The 22,594-nt window shown below is 40.3% G+C and overlaps 1 protein-coding gene across 4 annotated transcripts in view; it reads left to right on the top strand.

Moving 5' to 3' along the window:
- Positions 1 to 22,594, top strand: part of LOC124238139 (E3 ubiquitin-protein ligase HECW2-like) — a 375,422-nt gene that overhangs the window by 115,073 nt on the left and 237,755 nt on the right. The window contains exon 1 of one of the 4 annotated variants that reach the window (XM_046658744.1): positions 14,278 to 14,295. The exons of the other annotated variants lie outside the window; for them this stretch is intronic. The gene's annotated coding sequence lies outside the window, so the exon portion shown is untranslated. Of the gene's footprint in view, positions 1 to 14,277; positions 14,296 to 22,594 lie in introns of those variants that run through there. 4 annotated transcript variants of the gene reach the window in all.

Below are 22,594 nucleotides of genomic sequence, written 5' to 3'. Positions count from 1 at the left end.
TGTTTTGTCTGAAGTACACTTTGTAAGGGCCTCTAAATCCCTTTTTCTATCATTTCAGTGTTCACCAAAACAATCATGTGATTATCATTTGCCTCCCATGATCTTAACTCCGGGAGAGAATGTAGGGATCAAGTGAACTTTATTTTCTCATACCTAATGCTTAATAGTTTTCTAATACCTTATGTCTCATAAAAGATAGTTGTCTTTTATTGTAAACTAAACTAATTGATGTTTTCATTTTCTATATTGGTCTGTATGCTTGTTTTATGAAAGTCCACCTTTGAAGATGCATCCGGCTTGACGGGATGCCACAAGTAGGTTTCTGAGCTTTCAAGCTTGAGGGCTGAAACTTGACCCTGAGGGTCATTAATCCCAGAAAGGAGCAACACCCTGTGAGGTCTCTTAGGAGGTGGTCTGCCACTGATTTTCTCTGTGAGTGTGTCCGCAACATCGCCGTGTGGCCGGGTACCTATGTGCTTATTTTTCCAAAGCATTTGTGTTCTGGGCACAAATAACAGCTGTGAAGCTTATTCAGGCCTTGAACAGAGCCAGCCTAAGTGCACCTCTTTGGGCAGCACCTAATAAGCCTGTGGCTTCTAAATAGGATGGAATTAATATGTAATTGAAAAGGTCAGGGAAACCAGGCTAAAATTGTGATCGTCTACCTAATTTTAGACATAAGAAACAAGTTTGTGGTCTTCAAAAGATCTTTTAAAAAACATTTGCTGCCAAACACCTGCTCTACCATATGCCACTAGTTCTTAAGTAATCCTGAAAGCAGGGATGGGATTTTACAGAAGAGTTTAATTATGAATGCAAAACCTTCCTGAAACTTGCTACTGAAAGCTTTTCAGTGTCTACTGCCTGCAAGAGATGGGTCATGACTGGAGAGACTGCAAAGGGCTAAAATTAAATCCTTTATTTCCTCCCAAATAAAGTGTTTATTCTCAAATTCGTGTCAAAAACATTTCTTGAGTACAAGTGCTTAATAAGTACCCTGCACATATGTCTTTGTACATAGGTATTATGTACAGTGACCCCGTTGAGCCAAGCATGGAGGGGAAACACGAGTAAGAGTCAGACGTTTTGCTTATGTAGCCAACACACAGTAGAGAGGATGTTTTGGGCAGGACTCTGTGGTTGCGAGGGACCTCGAACTTGCTTAATCAAGAACAGAATCTTTTTTACTCTGTAACTGAAAGCTCTGGGGACTGGACTAGGTTTTGCATGGCACGATGCAGGCCTCAGAGAGTGTCTCTCCCCTTCAGCTCCATATCTGGCAGCCCATCCAGCTTTCCATCCTCCCTCGGCAGTGCTTTTCCTGGTCCCTGAAGGAAAGCGGGGCCAGATTCTGAGAGAGTTCTGTGGTCTCCACTTGTGTAACGTGCACATCCCAGAAGCCCTCACTGTGGCTGAGGGATGGAATGTGCTGACTGCTGAGCTGGACCCTCTGCGGTGCCCCTGGGGCTCAGACGAGGCCTCGTCTAACTCTAATGGACTGAGAATGAGGGGGCAGTGTGTCCCCAAACAGAAATCAGGCTTTTATCACATGTAGAACAACCCAAACACCACATTTTTCCTCTGTTGTAGTTAAGTGAATACAAAAATAAGTATATTAAGATACTAAAGTACACAGTACTGTGTGTGCAGGGAGGTGAAAGGAGAAAGGAATCTTAAGTTGGGGAAGTTGGAAAAGCTTTGTGGGTGAGACACCCGAAACTGATGCGTTTGGTTAGAAATGTGGAAAGGAAGACATTTCAGGCAGAACCATCTCTTTTATTGGGGAGAAATGGGGAAAGCACGTGGCTGAGATGGGAACCAGGTTGGGAGGAATACAGATTGGAGAATAGATATTTTGAGGGGAGTAACAGTTTGTGTGGTGGGGAAAACTTTTGTGGGCGTGTTGGCAAAGGTCTCAAATGCCGGGTAAGCAGTAGGAAGTCCTTGAAATGTTTCTCAGCACTGGCAATATACAAATAAAGCTGCGATTAAGACAGACCAGGAGGAGATTCAGGTCGCACTGAAGCAGGGGGACCAGTTAAGACCGTCTTAGTCCTTCAGATGAGAGGATGGTACCGGGAATGGAAAGATGGGGCAAGATGGAAAAGAAAGTGTGGGTCTGGGAGGAAGAGTCGAAGATAACTCAAAGCTCTTGAGGCAGGTTTCTATTTATAGAAATAAGGAAGCCTGGAGAGGGAGCTAGTGGAGGAAGACGAGAGAGATCCAGAGTTTGTCCTTGGAAATATTGAGTCCTGCGTCAACACAGCGTATTGTGCTCGGTTAAGCATTGGATGGAGACTCAGGCAATGGACCAGAGTGAGTAGCTGTGGCTCAGAGACCCAGTGATTCCCAGAGGCAGTCTGGGAAATGTGTTGAGGCAATTTGGATTTTGAATATGCTCCTGAGATTTAGTGGACATTGCTGCAGTACTCGAGGCGTCCCGCATAAGGAAGAGCTGTTCTACCCACGTCAGTTGCACTTCCCGTTCAGAAGATTCAGAACGCCTTCCTGATGATGGCAGTCAAGACGCGTGCAGTCTTGTTGGCAAGCATAAATTCCTACTGCTTGTGGTTTTTATGTCTGTAATGGAGTGACGAATATTATGCCAAGGGCTGCAGGTGCTTTTGGGATTTGACTCCCAATTTCCCTTTGAGAGAGACGGGGAAGATGTATGTCTGAGATGGAGCTGGAAGTGATGTGGAACCGCCTGGGTTCACTTCCTTCTTCTACCACCAACTTGTACGTGCTGACAGTGGTCAGTTTTCTGCACTGTTGCTTTGTCATCCATTACGTAGGACAAGGAGGGGCTGGCTTTGTGCCTAAGTAATAATATCCTAGTGCAATGAGTTTATGTTCTACTATATTATGGCCCATTCCCAAATATTTGAGGCTGAATTATGTACCCTTGTCTTTGGCCCTGACATTGGCTGTGTTCCTTGTCACTAATTGGGGTTCCAGTGGGTGCTCTAATGGGTGCTTCCTGACCCCATCTTTCTCTTGAGATGAAATCCAATAATCATCATTTGTTATAAGATGGCCCTCTTGTATAACTCACTGTTTAGCGGTTGTCTTTGCCATAGCCAGGCTGCTGTCCTTTCTTATAGTTGCTAACAGTGAGTTTCTATTTGGTGGTACAAATCAGTACAGGATTTCCCAAGAATTGAGCAAGTGGGATGAAGGCAGCTTTCTGGTGTCTCACACTGCCCTGTTCTCAGTTGCAGGGCTGGGTTGCTGTTCTGGAATGAGTTGGGATCTCCTCTGATACTTCTGACATGTATTTTTCTGATACTATTCTTTATGAAAATATTTATGGGGATTAGGTAAAAAGCAACTGTTGAGAATAAAGTTAAAATGAATAGCAATAGTAATAGTAACAACAATAATTACTCCCCCTCGACATACCTTTTATCCCCCTTCTGGTTAGTGAGTATGAACAACAGAGTGTTCAGACTTACTTTACAGAACCATACAGTCAAACGACAGTGATGGCAGAGCTATAGGCGAGATAAAGTCTGCTTTTTAGGTTACTGACCAGCAGGAAAAGTAAAGACACTGCTTGCCAGCCGCCAGGAGACCTGTCTGTGGACATGTGTCCATTTTTACAAGAGCCGTGGGGAGCTGCACAGGATTGCAGCTGAGCTTTCTGCTCCCCGGTCTGCCTGCTAATCCTTGCTGCTCCTTAGAGCCTCGGTCAGCTCTCCCCTTTGCCTGGAGCCCTCCTGTCACCAGGGACACTCTGATTTCTCCTTTTTAATTTCCTGCTGCTTCTGTTTCTCACAAGCTGGTGCCTGAATCTCACCGGAGGCTTGTTCGCGAAGGGGACTTGTGTCCTCCCTGAGGTGCTCAGCTCCTGCAGGACAGGGGTGGCCTCAGCCCTCGCTCCCTTTCAGACTATCAGGCAGGCGGTGAGAGCTTAGTCTCTGCTTGTCAGTTTTATTCAGATTTCATTTTAAAGGAGTATGAAGATTCATTCAGATTTTTTGGCAACAAGGATTTGAAGAGAATTAAAGGAAAATCAATTAATAGCACAGACTTTGTATTAGATTATGGCACTATGGAGAATGAAACCGTCTGGGACATTTGCAGGGATTTTGAGATTAAATGCATTCTGCATCCCATTTAGAATTTTTCCTCCAGAAGCACTTGAAAGCCAAGAAAGAGGAAGAAATGCTGTCTTTATCTTAAAAGGCATACAAGATTTGCTATAAATGGTCTATTAATTTTTAACTTTAGTAAGGAAATTTAGATTGAGTTTGATTTTTTTTTTAATGGTAGCAATTTGATGAATTGAATAGACCAGAATTCTTATTAGATGGCTGCTAGAAAAATACTCATTACAACCTTCTTCCACTCATTAAATATGGGCAAATTTCTCTTTTTCATATCTTCACTTAGCTTTTACTTTTAATGAGTTGAGAATATGATATTATTTCTATCTGGACCTTTTTCATTTCCTTCAGGGGAAAAACTCAATCTTTTACTGTTCAGAATTCTACTTTCCTATACAAGTTGTAAGCCCTCCTTCCTTCTTTTCTGGGTTTGTCAGTAACCAAATTAGATAATGGACCCATATGAAACCAGTGAGAGCTTTGGATAAAATGTAAATTAATTATTTTATTTTTAGATTTTTAGCTATTTAGCATCTTGTAGATTAAAAACCTCTACTTGATAGTTGCTAACTGAATTTTTTCATAATGGCTCTGTGAGAAGGATTGAAAAATAATACCCAATTTGGTAAGGATGCAGCAAAACAGGCCCATTCATACATTGATGGTGAGAATATAAATTAGGAAATGTGACCATAGGAAACACTCTCCAGATATGCCCCATGCTTATCTTATATGTGTCCTTAAATGATATCTTTTTATAAATTGCATTTATAAGACATCTCAGATGTAAGCAGAAATGAGGAAATGTTAGTGAAATGTTAGCCAATCGTTGAATATTGATACCTAACAATTTTTGAGAAATAACTTTGTGCCAGCTGCTGGTTTAAGCATTTTGCATGTATCATTTTATTTATTTGCCCCCCGAAACTAATGATAGTTGTGCTATTGTCACCTGCCTTTTTTTTCATAGGGAAACTGAGACACAGAGAAGTTATGCAACTTGCTAAAGTGATAGAGCCAGAATTGGAACCCGGGCCACTTGACTCCAGGGTTACTACACCACATGGGTTTTTTCTGGGTCGGGGAATGTGTTGAGAAAGTCTATGCTAGAGAGACATGGTGAGGGATTAAAGGGTCCCAGGTTGGGAAAATGTGGGAGGGGGTTTGAAGACAAAGGCAGAACAAGGATGGTCCTCAGACCAGCTGTGGGTTTGCTGAAATGCTCTTCTTCTGTAGCAGCACCTGGGCTTGCCTTTTGAAACCTCCCTTCCTCGGGACGCCGGAGGTGGGCCTATGACCCGGGCTGGGCCAATCAGAGAAGTCCTTGCACCTCTCGGACCACAGTGATTGGTTCGAGGATAACTCACACAAAGCCAATTAGAACTAATAAGTTTTCATTCCGGAAATTTTATCGTGACTCTTTACAAAGAGATGCTCTCTTTTCACTGGACTTAAAGCTGGGAAGATGTCAGCCTGGAGCTGCTGGCAGACATCTTGCCACTATTAAGGTAAGACCCTGCTAGAAAATGAGGATCATACAGAGAAAAGCAGAGGTGAGAGATGGAGAAAAAGAGATCAAGTTCTCATGTATCTCCTGGATCCAGCTATGTCTAAAGACGTGACGTATGAGACATCTACTCTAGATTTTTCAGTATGTGAACCCACTTTTTTCCCCCTTCTGCCTCATCTCCCCTGTCCTCTCCCCTCGCATTATAGGTGAGTTGGGGCTGTGTTGCCTGGGGGTCTTCTGAGCCTCTCAGAGCCAACCATTGAGAAAAGACTTTGGTCATTGATGCTCTCTTGGAGGCAGAGCTGTGGGACCGTGCACCAAGCCAGTGTTGGCATCAGAGAAATCTGTAAGCTGTGAAGACCCATCCATGATAAGTCCCCTCTCCCTAGGTCCAAAGAGTGGGGTGGGAGCATGATACATACCATGTTTTCTGAATTGAACATAATTCTAATAAATGGGCCTCTCTTTGAAAGCCTTAATGTTAGAGTGATTAATTTGCTTAGTCTCATGCACTTGAGGGAAGAAACTAGAAATCCCAGCAAATGCTTTCATCAGAAACATATTTATCCTGTGATATCCTATTATGTCCTACAATGTACCTTGTAGGAGTCAAATCCTAAACACGTAGTCAGCACTGGAGACAGGGTGGGAATTCTTTGATAAATCTTTCCATTATCAGATGTGAAATGACGGATAGCTTTCTCTCTAAGCTTTGTGCCTTTTCTAGAGATGTGTAGCTGTCTTGCAAGTCACAAAATCGAGGTCTGTATAAATTGGTACTACTGAAGGCCTATGACCTTTAGTAAGATTTTCTGAGCTAGCATCCAAATGAATGTTTGTGAGGGATTCTTTGAGAAGGCTTTCTTTTGCCTAGTATGAGAACATTATTATTAAAGTGCACACTTCCCTATCAAATATATTAATTTCCCTCAGTTTATGGCTTAATGATATTTGTAGTATCTACCCACCTCTATTGCAGGCCTTTATGGGAGCTGGCTGATGTGCTCTTTCTTACATTGTCTACTCGTTGTTAAATTGGTAAATGATACATCATTTCATTTTCACTCAAAGGTATATTTAAATTCTTTATTATATGTTTAGTGAAACTATATCCTTTTTATTATGAATTCAGTTGGCAGTAACTGAGATCACTAGCTTAAAGGCCAAGTAGTTTATTTTAACATGTGGCTTCTTTGAATAGTTATTTATAGTAAGATGATACTACTGGATTTTATATAGTTTATTTCGTGGGAGAATCACACTCCGACCTAAAGGGTGTGTGCAACAAATAGTCTTTTCTGGCTCCTGAAGTTGGTTCTGGAAAAATTTTAGCTGCATTGTTAGGCAAGATCCCACACCCTCACCCACATTTTCTGGTGATGTGCCATTTTCTAAATAGGTCCTGCCTGTTCCAAAATGAGTATCAGTAGCTGGCAGCAGTTGGAGAATGTTAATTGAGCTCTTGTGTTAAAGAGTGGCACTCAGTTTCCTAGATTGTGCCCTGTTCCCCTGTGGGTTTTCCAAATGATTTCTTTCCTTTTCCCTTGTGTGTTAAATAAAACATTCAGCACTAATAAATCCAGACCTGGTGTGCACTGGTTGACATTTATGTCCACCTTTGTCTTGAAGCCTGTTGTAAAATTTGATCTGTACAAAGTTGGCAGACATAGTCTGTTCTCAGACCGCAGTTTTAATCATCTGGTTCAAGAAAGTTATCACTAATAAATTCTCTCTTAAAAATCCAGTCCTCCTCTAAAATTCCTGTTTTAACCTCCAGGGTTTGGGTATAGGTTATTGGATGGGTGATTCTTAAAGTCAATTAATTGTCATCTTGAATAGTGGTTTCTAAACTTTTTTGGTCTTGCACCCGGGTCAATGAAAATTTATTTGTACATGATATACACTTACCATTGTGAAAGAACACATTATAAATTATATGTTACATAAATTAAGATAAATAATTTACACTTGGGTCTGTTATGTATATTATACAATGGACAAAACCTAAGGATCAAAAGGATTTTATGAGAAAAAAGTTTTAATATTTTCTTTTTGAGCCCAGTGCACCTTGCTTTAGAGACCACTGATTTAGAAAGCAGAAGATAATTCAGTGCACCCAAATGGTTCTTTTTGAGCTATACCACTAATCCCAGTTTGATGTTTTTGAAGGATGTATTTTTTAGTAAACTTCCGAATGAATTTAACTTGAATACAACTTCTGGTCACGATTAATTTCTATCAATTCTCTATTAAGGGAATGTGGTTACCAGTTCACCAAGATGAGGTCTTAAAATTTTATTATGAAGTATTTGACATACAAAAAAATATAACATGTAATATAACAAACATCCATATTTTTATCTACTACCTTAAAAAATAAAATAGTACCTTTCTCCTGAAGAGGGATCCACTCCCCTGAATTTGCTGTTTCTTGTTCCCATGCAATTATGGACCTATGTTTGGGTCCCAAACAATGAGTCATTGTCTTGCATGTTTTAAATTTTACGCAAAACATGCATACAATATGTAGTATGTATTTGTCCACAGCTTCCCCCCTCTGTACATGTTGATTATGGATAACTCTAATTCATTCATTCCCACAGCTGTATAATATTCTAAAGTTTGAAAATGCCACCATTTATCTATCTATTCTTCTGTAAGTAACATTTAGTTTGTCTCTCCCCCGCCCCCCCTTTTTTTTATTATGAATAATCCTGGTCGAGATTTTTAAAGTGAACATTGGTTAAGCTTTTCCTAGGATGTACCTAGGACCAGAAGTGCTGAATTGTCGGGTGTGCATCTGTTTGTGTTTACACAATATTCCCCACCAGTGCATAGATGAATTCCCCTGACTTCTTATCCTTACACCTAGTATGGTCAGACTATTTAATTTTTGCCAGTTTGATGGACGTGAAATGATATCTCATTGTGGCTTTAATTTATCTTTTCGTAATACGTTTATTGGCTATTGAGATTATATTTTCTGTAAATTGCTTATTCAGGTATTTTGCCCAGCTTTCTATTTTTTTATTTACTGGCCACACACACGCACACACACACACACACACACACACTGTGATTCAATGACCTTCAATAGAATATAGAACAGTTCTTCATTTTTCCTCTCAGGTCCGGCCCTGATATGGAATCATATCACACCCCACCCCTTTAAAAACCTCGTTGCTTCTCCTTTAAGGTGACATTACAGTGTAAACAAGCTGCGATTAACTTGCTAAAAGACATTTTGCAACCTAAAGGCTGTCGAGGAAGATGGGGTGGATAAATGTAGGAAAATACCAACAATGCAGGCTTCTGCAATTCCCTTGTGAACACTTGAGGCTTAGACGTGTGTGTTGATATGTGTGTATCATCCTGCCGTTGTTTCCTTCCTCTTGCAGCCCAGTTTCCAATGTTACAGATCTTGCTGACCCTGGAGTTATTTTGACCTACACGTTCATATGTAGGGAAAATCTGTGGCTGTAGAGTGGAGATATTAACAACAAGCCATGTAAAAGTAGACTGGTGTAAAGCAGTGCTACTTAAAGTGTGGTCTGCAGACGGGCAGCTTCCCATCACTTGATAGTTCATTAGAAATACAGATTCTCAGGCCACACCCCAATCCTACTGACTCAGAGGCTGTATTTGAACAAGTCAAGTTTGAGAAGTTTTTCTTTCAAAAAGGAATCCCAGTCAAGGTTGACCTGCCTCCCTCAGTCTTCTTGCAAAGTAACTGGCGCGTGGGCGTGGGAGGGTGTTGACATCACTGTGCACAGAACAGACAACTTGAGGCTCTATGCCCGTGAGAGGTTCATTTTAGTTCATTTGTTAATTGAAAAACTCTTCTCTAAAGAAACAACTAGGGGAATGAAGGAGTTACGAGTAAAATATGTAGTGATGATTATTAGACTTTGTTGCTATCTGCTATTTTATAAAGAAATGGAAGCTTTTTAGCAGGAGAAGAGAATGTAGTTTTGTAACATGGATCACTTAGGGACTAGGCTAGGCCTGGATTGGAGGGGCTTGTAAGCAAAAGTCTAGAAAGCATGAAAATTATTTAGAAGAAGAGGAAATAGGAGGTGGGATCAAGGGAGCATCAAGGATCTTGCTCAGAAATGAGGAGAAGACCTTCCCTTTTCTTGTTTCTATGTTAGAAGTTGTATTGCCAAGACCCACTTTTATTTTAACCTTTCAAGTTTAACCTGGTAAGTTAATTACTATTTCTGACATTGTTTCTATTGAACAATTTTCTACTGAGTAGCCCTTGTAGCCAGCCCTTGGTGGTCTAGTGGTTGAACGCCCGAGGCCTGGGTTCATTTCCCAGTCAGGCAACCACACGACACACAATGGCAGTCTGTCGGTTGTCATTCTTCGGTGGCTGTGTGTTGCTCTGATGCTGAAAGCTATGTCACTGATATTTCAAATACCAGCAGGGTCACCCGTGTTGGACAGTTTCAGCAGTGCTTCCAGACTAAGACAGACTAGGAAGAAGGACCTGGCCACCCACTTCCGAAAAAATTGGCCATGAAAATCCTGTGAATAGCAACGGAGCTTTGTCTGCTAGAGAGCTGGAAGGTGAGAGGATGGTTCAAAAAGACCAGGCAGCGTTCCACTCTGCTGTCCACAGGGTCGCTAGGGGTCAGAATCCACTCGAGGGCACTAACAGCAACAACCCTAATGGACCTAGAGCCGACTGGGGTTATACACACACATAGCAGCCATTTCCTGCACTTAGCGCTCATAGAGCCTAGGAAGAGAGTCAGATGTGGAACCAAAGCTATAACAAAGTTAATAGAAGGTGCAATAATAAAAGTATTGAAACTGAGCCTCAGTGTCTTCCCGAAGTCTTATAGGATTACTGAGAGGATTTAATGAGATCTGCAAAAAGGCCCAACAAAAGTTCTCAATAAATAGCAGCCACTCCTCCTCTTCCTTCCTCCTGTCCCACTAGTCCCATCTCAGTTTGGTTCCCGAGTCTATAGAGATTAGTACTAAGAGGTTAGCAGTAAGAATAGTAGTAGTGGTGGAAGTGTTGATGAGGTGCAAAGATAGGGAAGAAGTGATTTTCTGTGGGAAGAGACATTTGGGGTTCCAAGTGAATGGCTTGAAGAATGCACGTGCATAGCTTTTCTAAGTGTTGAAGATGAGGATCATCTTCATTTAAATTCCAATAATTCACAACTTGCTGAAGATAAAGACTAGGCTGAAATTTATCCTAACCCATTTTTTTGGGGGAAGCCCTAGGACAAGCTTTATGAGGCAAAGGGACCTCAGCTGTTACTTGTTATGTTCCAGCAGGAGGCAGAGTCACCAGGTGACATGCCAGCATGCTCAGTAGCAGTGTGAGTTCTCCTCTAACAAGTCTGAAAACTAAGGGGTTGGGGGTTATTAGAGATGAGAAAGAAGTGCAAGATCAGGAGTTGAGCACAATTGGAAACAATATTCCTAAAAATTTTGCTTTATTCCTCTCTTCATAGAACTTCAGTAGCTCCCTCTGCCTATCTAGCTTTCCAGGTATCCCTGTACTGGTCCAGAGTCCATTTCTGGCTCGCTTTATTCTTTTACCTGTCTTCCTGTGCCCATTCAGTAATCCCACTGGGGATGACTGTTTCCAGTCTTTCCAGCTGACCCAAATCATAACCATCAATTAATATCTGCTTCAAATCACACTTCTCTTTCCTCTCGGAGCTCTTCCTGTTTCAGATGATTTGGATACCTGCTGTCCATCTTTCCTGCCAACTTCAGTCATATTTTGTGCACCTGTCCCTCCCTACATTTCCTATGTCTTGTCCCTCTGAATGCTTTGGAAGTTCCCTGAGAGCTGGAGATCTTATAATTTTCGGTTCTTACAAGTTCTTACAGTTTCTTAGAAGTGATGGTTACTTACTGTAAAAGATAACCCTTTGCTAGCTAAATTCCTGCCATCTGAACCCAGGAACAGAATAGATTTGGATAGCTTTTTGGAGAGGAGGAAATTGGAGGAAAGTCACAGAGGTCTAGCTACTTTCCTCATGGCTTATCTCAAGCTGCCAACTTGAGGTCTTTGAAGGTTGGGAAGAGATGCACACAGTTGGCTCCTGAGCCAGTGAGAGCCAACTCCAGCACGCCACTTAAAGAGATGCCCCATCTCCCAGCTTGTTATCCAAATCTGAGCAAAAAAATATTAATAGATTTGAATAACATGGTTTCTTTCACTATCAAACTCATAGAGGGGATCGGGGGGTTTCATTTGTTCTTGATGATTGAATTCTTCTGGTATGTGGGTATGATAAAGAGAATTCTTAGCCTTTAGACCAATTTTCTAGTTCCTAAAAAATATTTTTACAGGCTTCCATGTTAGAGAGCCAATTAAGAGGTTATGAGATTGGATCTGAGCAAAGATTTCTAGATGTTTGTTTGCACAGCCTATGAAAGCAGTTCTTTGAAGGACTATGAGCATAGCAGACATTCAATAAATGTTGGCCAGATGATTGATCTAAGGAAACAGCCAAAGAAAGAGGAATAGTTCTTTTGTATATCCAATAGAATTGCACAAAGCTAAAGTAATATAAAACAAGAAGCTGGGAAGCTTCATTTATATTTAGTGTCCTCTTGGATCAGTGGTCAACCAGAATGGCCAAGGATTTGCCAGGCTCGTTTAGGAAACATGAGCTCATTTGAGCTTAATATAAGTATAGGTATTTGTAGAGGAAGTGTACTAATACTTCCTATGGACAAAGTAAAAGATAAGGCAGATTCCCTAAAGTAAAATTAGGTTTAAAGGTAGTAGAAGAAATGGTGAATTTAAGAGCACCCTAAAAATCACGGTATAGTTTGGGCCCATATTGTCCTGGACGCATGGTTGTTTTTTAATCTATTCTTCTTATTTTGGAAGACTAAAGACATGGAAGCCAGCAGTATTTTGATTATACAAATTTGAATTTCTAATTAAAGCTAACCACTGCTTCACAGATAATCTAGAGAAGAAAGTTAAAGCCTGTTGCTTTTAATAAACACTGCTGAATTTGGAAGAAGACTAGATTAGCCAAAAATCTTATTTTATAACTTGAGATTCTAAAATGCAATAGAAAATCAGCCCCTTAGCATTTCCCAAAATATTCTAATCCATCTGCTTAAGAAAATTACTGCCACATACTGTAATTTGTTAGTAAGAAATAAAACGCGTTCACTCTTAATGCTGTGCTTGGGGTGGTTCATCCTCCGCTGAGGAGTATATACAACCACCCCTCTAGGAGGGTGTTAGGATTACTGGCAAATACGGGCGTTACCATCCCCTCCTTTAAGTAAATGTTCTACAGACATGTAATCTTATCCTATTTGGAGGTGTATCATCCTCTTTCCTACCATGCACCTAAAAAATAGTCATGGCACTAACCTCTTGCCCTCCCTGAATTCTCATGGGTTTGAGCATAGCCAATGAGATACAATTACAGGCTGAGTTTTTGCCTCTTGTTTGTAAAATCCTGGAAATTAAACTTCAAGTTTCCCTTTGACTTTTTCCCTTTGATTGTTTGGTAGTTTTGTAAAATGGAAAGAAGATTGAATATCTGAGCTCAGTCAGCAAAAACCCGTCATTTGCTATCCTGAAAGGAAGTAGGGTCTGCTGTAGTTGTGGTGGCGCCTTCACGGTTAGTAAAACACAACACTGATGATACTTAGGTTGTTATTCTAACTCCCAGCAGCACTATTTGGCCCTGGATCTACACTAATTTTTTTCCCCTCCTGTGTAATGTATGCAGTTGTTCAGATGGGAATTTGGGGTGTGTTTAAAGGCCCAAAAATGAGAGTGAAGATGAGGCAATAAGAGCTGGTGATAAAGTGGCAGCATATGCTGTCTTGGTGCCATTTTCTGGATGTTCATGGTGAAAGATCCAAAATGAAATTGGAAGCAATAGAGATGAGAGGGGCCCAAAAGTGGGTGGCAATTTTAATGTGTTCCCCTTCAGAAGGATTGGTAAAAGAGCTTTTCAAAAAAAAAAAAAAGCTTAGAGATGGATTTAAAAGTAAAATAAAAGGACCTGGCTCCTCATAGATGGAGGAGGGAGGGTGGGAAAGTAGCTTAAAATAGTACTCACTCTCAGTTCCTTTATAGGAAGCTTCCAGCACAATTTGATTTTATTTCTTGGGTCAAAATGAAGCTCAGATAATGCATGGCGCTAGTTGGTTCTGTTGCCACTAAGGGTTCTCCAGGGAGGAGAGTCACTGCACAGGCACTGCCGCCTGCTTGTCACAGCGTAAAGTGTGGAACGTCTTGGGATGAGGAGAGCTGTGGCGAAGAACCATTGCATCTGACAGAATTCAAAGAACAAAGAGATCAGGTCATTCAGTTAAATCATCCTGGAAATGGTTCCACTTTATAATATAAAATAGAATATTATGTAAGCAAGTTTAAAACAATGATGTCGGCTATCTGTCTGCAGTTACTACTGTTAGAGTCATAATGCGAAGTCTGTGTTAGTATTCTGAGGAAGCCCAGCCTCATAGTTGTTAACTTTTATTTCTATTAAAATTCCCTCTTTGCAGTTATTTTTTGTTTCTTTTTGCAGGGTTGGGTGGTGGTGGTTGTTGTCTACAGCCTGACTTGTGTGACGAATCTACCTTGGATCTATCAATGTATTTCCAAACATTGCGGACACTAAGGAGTCTCTCTTGTTTTTTAGAGAATTCATCTCAAACTCGGTAACCCATGCTAACAACTACAACTGATAGAAGATACGCCCGCTACAATGATTACTGCTGCTTTTTCTCATTCTAATCTCATGAAAAAGATGAGACACCCCTGCTACACCCGCAGGGCTGTTGGTGCTGCCACCTGAGATCGCTAGGGAAGACAGGATTGGGTTGTAACACATCCCATGACTCATTGCTGCTGAGCGGCTACAGAACTTCCGAGTTCAACTTCTACCGGGACTCAGAAGCCCTGGCTTTAGGACCATTAGAGAGTGGGAGAATTTGCAATTTCTTTCACTGCTGGTGGGAGTAAGGGACATTTGTCTCATGTTTGGAAGTCTCCCTGGAACAGGGGACAACAAACAGGCGGGAGCTGGGTTCCCTCCGCTGGCTCTCTTACCCATTTGTTTCATCTGCTTGGGCCATTCCTTAAGGCTTTCTCTTACATTGTATTTTCTGGTCTTTCCTTTTGCTCGCCACTGGGTCTCCTTAGATTATATATTTCTGATGTTGTTGAGATGAAAGCGTGCATTTGTTTTGACATAATTTATGTCCAGTAATACTCAGGATTGTTAAATATAATGAAAGATCATTTCATTTTGTTCAGTGTCTTTTTTTTTTTAGGGTGGTGGTGGTCAGGGGTTGCTTCAGAGATTTGTAAGTTTATCATTTACTAAAAATTTCAAAACCATCTGCTTTATAAATAAATGGCCTTAGAAGAAGACCTATTAATAAAATAGGTTTGTTTTTGGTCAGAAGTGATTATATTAAGTTTTAAGATTCTAAGCTAAGACCTAATTAAAGCATAACCAGGAATTGCCATCTGGAAAGCACTATTAATGGATCCAGAAACGTCTTTTGTCATCTTGAATCATAGAATAGAATTTGCACTGAAAAAAAAAAAATATGATGGATTGGGTAGAATCCAAAGTCTATGAAAAAGTCTGGTCTACCTAATTCTTTTTTTCCTTTGGGCCAATTTATTTTGCATATCATTGCCAATTAATAATAATTCCTCTATTGCTTATGTGCAGAATTTAACATTTAGTTTTTGTAGCTCTGTGCTGTTTGTTGTTTTTTTAATGCTGTCTCCTGAACTGGACTGTGAGCTTCTAGAGAACATGAACCAAATCTTTCCTTTTTCTACATATTCTGCAATGCCTAACATGGTACTGGGCATAAAATAAGTGCTTAAGGAACACCTAGTACTTTGTTAGGTACTCGTATGTTTATCAGGTCAATGTGTTTACATTCCTGTCATCTTCATCATCTGGTTGCATAGTTTTTGCTCTGGAGCTTTTTGGAGCCTTGTATCTTTGCTTTAGTACATAGCAATGCTGAGTCACAGATCTTCATCCATTGGAGCTGGGGTGAGGAGTAGGGGGTAGTAACAGTTAAAGCCAGGTACTCCCAGCATTATAAGACCTTTCACCGTCAGAGATTGGGTAACTCAGTTGTATAATATAATGAACTGGTAGAGGGCATAGGAAAGGGAAATAGCTCCATATATTAGACTAAGGCGGCTTTAAAGAATGTAGGTACCATCTCTTTGGATTCTTTGTTTGGACCATATACCACATGCATCATTGATAAACACCTTGGCTCATTTCACATGTTTCTTAAGTATTGAGTGCTTCTTCTGTATTTGGCCCTTTCAGGTTTTGTAGTAGTAGGTTTTTTTTTTTAAGTTCGTTGTAAGGGAAAAGATAACAGAAGTGGGAGACATGGTTATTCTGACTTCTAAATGAATCACAGACATAAATTTGTAGAGCTGGGAGATGTCTTAGAGATCAGATAGCCCCACTCTCATTTTTATAGGTAAGAAAATCGAGAACTGGTGGGGTTTAGTGACTTAGGTAAGGTCACAGTTAGTAGAAGTCAGAATGGGACAGAGTAGGTTGAGATAATTGATTTATATTATTTCTAGACTCTCCAACCCAGTTTGTAGAAAGTATTATTCTGTGGATAGATATTGAAGAAACACACATTCTTAAAAAGTGTAATTTAATAAAAAAGGTCTTTTAAAAGATATTTCATATGCTAATATATTGAACAACTCTATAAGATGACCCTGCATGGAATACAATTAAGAGGTGAAAATACCATGTAGTGGGCGTATAGTTGAGAAATCTGGGTCCTAATTCCAGACCCATTAATTGCAAGATATATGACCTTGGGAAAAAATCATTGAGCACTCAGAAAGTCAGTTGATGTTATCATTCAAAGTGGAAGAATTAGACGAGGTTGTCTCTGAGGGCTCTTTACTTCTAAAGTCCTGTGTAAAAGTGAAACAGTGGCAAACACTTGACCTTGACATGGTCAAAGCTTTATGAAATCAGAGTTGAGACTGACATATCTGGTGTCTTACCAATGTGTCAGCAGCTTAACATTTAGAATTTCATTTCTTGATTCCATACCATCTCTATTTATTAGGCATTATTGGTGCTTTTCCAGGTAATTTCCATTTCTTAGCCTTAATTTGGATACCTCTTCTTTGCCTGGAGCTTGGTGCAGGAATATGAATACCAGGAATAGATACATAAGAACAGTAAACTTATTATTTAGGAATCTTTTGGCTTTTCCAAAGGAACAGTCCATACATGTGGTAGATGTGTTGGTGTAATAAAGAATAAAGAAGGGGCTGGCCTGCTGGCGCAGCGGTTAAGTGTGCACGTTCTGCTTTGGTGGCCCAGGGTCCGCCAGTTTGGAACCTGGGTGCGGACATGGCACTGCTTGGCAAGCCATGCTGTGGTAGGCGTCCCACATATAAAGTAGAGGAAGATGGGCACGGATGTTAGCTCAGGGCCAGTCTGCCTCAGCAAAAAGAGGAGGATTGGCAGCAGATGTTAGCTCAGGGCTAATCTTCCTCAGAAAAAAAGGAAGAATAAAGAAAACTAGGATGCTTAAATTTGAAGCATCTTTTACGGAAAAGTGCTCTCACTGCTCTGTGGGCTAGGTTTGTTGAATTAGTGTATTTTGCCTGATAAACTTCCCTTATTTTATACTCTGTAGAAAAATAAATCCAGAGTTTCTTAGCCCTGCTCCCTCTTATTCAAGGAAAGTCCCCCAGGAGGGTAAACAGGAAGGCCACCTGGTCATATTTAAATGTAATTTTACCTTGTCTGCCATCACCGTGTGCTGATTGTCATGATCTTGAGGAATCAATCTTGCACCAGCCCAAGCTGGAACCGTCTTCAGTGTCTGCGGCCCTGAGCCCTCCCCACCTTTCTTCAGAGGCTAGCTGGTCAGTCATGACTCCCACAGAGCCATTTGCAACCCACTTGTAGGGTGCTTTTGGAAGACTGTGGCAAAGGCAGTGTGAAGCCAGTGGGGTGGCAATATTTTCCTGTTGGGGTAAGGTCAGTTGGTGATAGGAAATAATGTGTATATATATATATATAGTACAAGCTCATAGCTTAGGGTCTGGCACATTGTAGGCTCTCAGTAAACATGTTATTATTCTGCTTTATGATTTCACCTCTAGGTTTAAGCCCTCAGGCAATCAGCAAGCAGGCCCCTGTATTTTGTTAAGACTTGGGAAAGAGCCTCCAGATTTTTTTTTTTTTTTTAAAGATTGGCACCTGAGCTAACAACTGTTGCCAATCTTCTGTTTTTTTCTTTTTTTAAAATTCTTCTCCCCAGAGCCCCCCAGTACCCAGTTGTATATTCTAGTTGTAGGTCCTTCTGGTTGTGCTGTGTGGGATGCCACCTCAGCATTGCCTGACGAGTGGTACCATGTCTGCGCCCAGGATCTGAACAGGTGAAACCCTGGGGCTGTGGAAGTGGAGAGTACAAACTTAACTATTTGGCCACAGGCCAGCCCCGAGCCCCCAGATTTAGTGTGGAGTTTTAGAACACTGTTCTTTCTATTTTTTAACTTAAAAAAAAAAAAGAATCTAACATGTTCTGTGACTGTAGCATCCCTGATTCTAGGGATCTGCAATTAGGGGCTTACTTTGTACTGAAGGCTTATATATCTAGAAATAATTCAGGCTCCTTCTAAGAGTGTGGGAGTATGGGGGTGTGAACTGTGAAAAATAGAGTCTTTCTTTTGAAACTTATATGCTGCTTTAGGATGAAAACACCAGGAGTCAAAAATACTAGATCAAAATGCAGCTGTTTAAAATTAAACGGCTCAGAATTTTGGGTTACAAATGGTGGTCTAAAACTTTTTTGTCATTTATATGACCTATTTCCTTAAGAAAAAAATTGATTTGGGGCCATTGGTCAAACTACATTGTCTTTTGAATTTTCTTTGTTTCCCAAGTTAATTTGAGAAATATAATAATTTTTTATTCCTAGTGTTGTATATTACTATGGTCTTTATTAAAGGTGAATGCAAATTTAGTTAATAAAGACTATTTTAATTTAAAATATCACATAAGACTTTTTTCCCCAAAAAGAATGCCGCAATTAAGGGCCACAATTTAGAAACAATGCCAAATTTGTATTGAAAGGATACTTTGTAAGAAAAATGTATAGAAAAAGTTCTCCATAGCACTACTTTTTATAATTTTGAATTTTGGAATACTTTAGAAATGCTTTTATTACCATAAAGTCATGAATGAAAGAAAGATATCTATGACCACTACAATTATTCAACTTTGTTTTAGAAATTCTAACCAATGTAATTATCCCGGAGAAATGAAACAGGAAGATACAGAAATCACCATTATTTGTAGATAATATGATTGACTACCTAAAACAATAGGCCAAGGAAATGGAAATAATTTATAAAAATTAAATAAAAGGACCTATCTTTAATCCCAGTAAGAATCACATAAATGCAAGTTAAACAATAATGAGATTTGTTTTTACTGTTCAGATGGGCACTATCTCATATAATATGGGCAAATATTTATTGAGTACTTATTGTGTATCAGGTGTTGTAGTAACTTATTTAATCCTTAAAAATAACCCGTTAAGATAGGTGTAATGATACCATCTCTGTTTTGCAGAAATGTTGAATAGCTTTCCGAAGATCATAGAGCTAGGCCGTGGCAGAGCCGGGACTGGAACCCAGCTATAGAATTCTCGTCCTAGAACCTGCTCTCTTATTCACTAAACTGCCTGCAAAGATTGATAACATTGAGTGTTGGTGAAGGTGTGGGGAGGGAAATAGCCATCTCTCCTGCACTGTAGATATGGGGACTGTTTACTGTACCTTCTTTCTAAAAGGCATTCTGGTAACACCACTCAACAACTTAGGATCCAGCAATTCCACTTCTAAGAATTTCCCCTAAGTAAATAATCAGGGAAGTGTGCAATAGTGAATGAATGAGGATGATTTACAACATGGTTTATAGTAATAACCGAAATGTCTGTCTTGAGGGAATTACTGAACGAAATTATGGTACATCATGCAATGGAATGTTACATGCCTATTAAAAAGGATGATATAGTGCTGTTTGTTAATATGAATACCCACATTTCATATTGCATGAAAACAAGCAGGTTATAAAACAGTTTGTACTCTGTATTATGATCTCATCTTATCTATACGTCTAAGTAACCGGGCATGTATTTATAGACCAACATGCAGTGGGCTGGCATCTCTGGGTGGTGGCATTATGGATGATATTTATCTTCTTTTTTATCTTTTCTCATCTTTTTTGAAATTTTATTGTGGGCATGTGTTATTTTTATAATTGGAAAAAAGCCTGTTTCCTTTCCTTATTCCCTCAACTGTTATGTTTTTGTGATAAACTTAGGTTGGCAAGTTTTACCTTGTTTTCATGCTTTCCGAATGTGAGGCAGTCTTTTTTGTGGAGCTTTTCTTGAAGCTGCATGTCACAATTTTGTTTTTGAAGTTTCGGCTTGCAAGGTGATTTCTTCGCTACCCCAGCAGCTGCAGAGATCCAGGGTTCTGTCATTAGGGGGCGCTGATGAGCTTTGAATGTGCTCTGAACTGTGGAGCCCACCCTCACTGGCTTGAGCTTCCTGATTTAAACATGACCTTTCTGTAACATAATTTATATAAAAATAGAACTCTGCTTAAGTAACTAAACATAAGCTATCACTGAACAATGAAGCAGATGATATTAAAATCAACAGATGTCATTAATAATCAGGAATTCTTCATCAAACTGTCACACTGTTTCTTTTGTGATCATACATGCAGGTCCTGATTAGAATGTTCTTTTCCTCTTAAATCTCAGTTTGATGTAAACACCTCCCAAAGCTTGTGGTCCCTTCCATACCCTACCTGGGTTTGAACTTGTCTCGTTGAAGTGCTTTGGGAAGTTTATTTTTTATTTAGATTCTGGGTCAGATACCCTAAACTTCTATGATGTAAAAGAACAAAGAGTCATCACTAGTTTCTTGGAGGGGATCCCAAGCCCTCGGTGATTAGGTGCTTTCAATCGTAGAAGTCTTTTTGTGTGAGTGGATTAATTTGCTTACATGGTTTCTGAGGGAGAGCGAATACATATAAGGGTCTTGCTGAGTTCCCTAAACATGTTACTTAGAACAGAACTAATGACCATTAAAAGCAAATTTAGCCGAAAATAAGCTAGTTTTTATTGGAGGCCACCCTTTTATCATGGATTCTTACTGGTCCTTGTGGATGGGGCTTAGCCATGGTTGTTTTTATATTCTCAGGCCTGGAATTGATTTGCTGAAATCATAGGATTATCTCGTTGGACAGTGGCCAGTTCATAAGCCCTGCTCTGAAAATAGACCAGGCTGTGGTTATTGGGCCCAAGTTTTTTCCTTAGAGCTTTGGGGTCAGTCACTCTGATGCGGGGTCGGTGAGCCAAGGAGTCGAAAGAAAGATTTCTTGGACTCTCAAGGTCTGGCAGTAGTGCTCTTTTATTTAGAGAATAGTGTGGAATAGCATGGGGACAGGACCCATGGTCAGTTAGAGCTGCTGCTGCCGGCATGGGGACAGGACCCATGGGCAGTCAGAGCCGCTGCTGCTGTCACCACTGCTGCTGCTGCAAACATGGGTGGAGAGTAATGCTAAATTTAAGGCATAGGTAGGTGAGTTATCTCTTTACAAGACAAAGGAAAGAATATGTAAACCGAGTTGTTAAAATGCTATCAGTGCCGGTAGGGTTCTGGTTATTGGGTGGTCCTATAACTTTTAGATAAGAATCAAACTAGATTGAATAAATAGCAGAAGTTACCGCTTAAATATTATCTTCAGCTAAAGACAAAGGAGGATGTTGGGAGGGGGGGAAGGTCAGTTACATGAGGTTGCCAGACAGTAAACAACTTAAGTTCTTGCCTTTGGCGTTGATTAAGAGTTTCTAGAGATAAGGTCATCCCCCTTCTTCCTGGCACAGAGAGGGAGGCATCTTTACAGATGGAGATTTCCCTTACAAATGTAAATGCTTCCCAACAAAGGGCAAGCAAACTCCACTCCTCAGAGTCGCTTTTATTAAAAGTAACCAGCCCCCTTCTCATCTGCAGTTTTAAAAGTAACCAGCCTAAAATAATCCTCATCAACTCATTTGGCCATGCATAGACAAGGCCCAGATTGTTTTCTGTGGAAGATCTTGCCCAGAAATGATCTCTTCACCCACCTCCACGCAGAAGAGGAGTGGCTTTTTGTGTAGGCATACGTACTGGTCAGCTGCCTTCACGTTCATAAAAGGATGAGACCCCTCCCAGTGGCTCTGCCCTTAGTCACTTGTGTCAAATATTGAAGGTCAGATTTCCATTAGTGGACATTATCTTGAAATTTCTGTTGCCAAGTTCTTTTTCTTTTTTTTTTTTCCTGGGAAAGAGTCAGCCTGAGCTCACATCTGTTGCCAATCTTCCTCTCTTTTTTTTTTCTCCCCAAAGCCCCAGTGCTTAGTTGCATATTCTAGTTGTAAGTCCTTCTAGTTCTTCTATGCGAGCCGCTGCCACAGCATGGCAACTGACAGAGGAGTGGTGTGGTTCTGCGCCTGGGAACTGAACCCTGAGCTACCAAAACCGAGTGCACCGAACTGTAACCTCTAGGCCATCAAGGCTGGCTCTCTGTTGCCAAATTCTTGCAGGAAACTCATATATGGGAAATTCTATTCACAAGGATTTGTTTAAAAAATATGAAGTCCAGCCATTGCTTTAGGATCTAAGATTGAAGTCTAAATTTTACCCTTGAGTTGAGCTGGAGTGTAGCGGCTAGACCAGTGCTGTTCCCCTAGAAATATAATGAGGCACTCCTGTTAGTTTTTTTAGTAGCCATATTGAAAAAGAACACATGAGATTAATTTTAATAATTTATTTTATTTAACCTAATATATCTGAAGCATCATTTCGATTTGTAATCAATATAAAACTTTTTAATGAGATATTTTACTTTTATTGTGAATACTAAGGC

This window comes from Equus quagga, chromosome 4 (assembly GCF_021613505.1).
Source record: "Equus quagga isolate Etosha38 chromosome 4, UCLA_HA_Equagga_1.0, whole genome shotgun sequence".
Lineage (NCBI taxonomy): Eukaryota > Metazoa > Chordata > Mammalia > Perissodactyla > Equidae > Equus > Equus quagga.
This window is presented reverse-complemented; position numbering and strand designations above follow the sequence as displayed.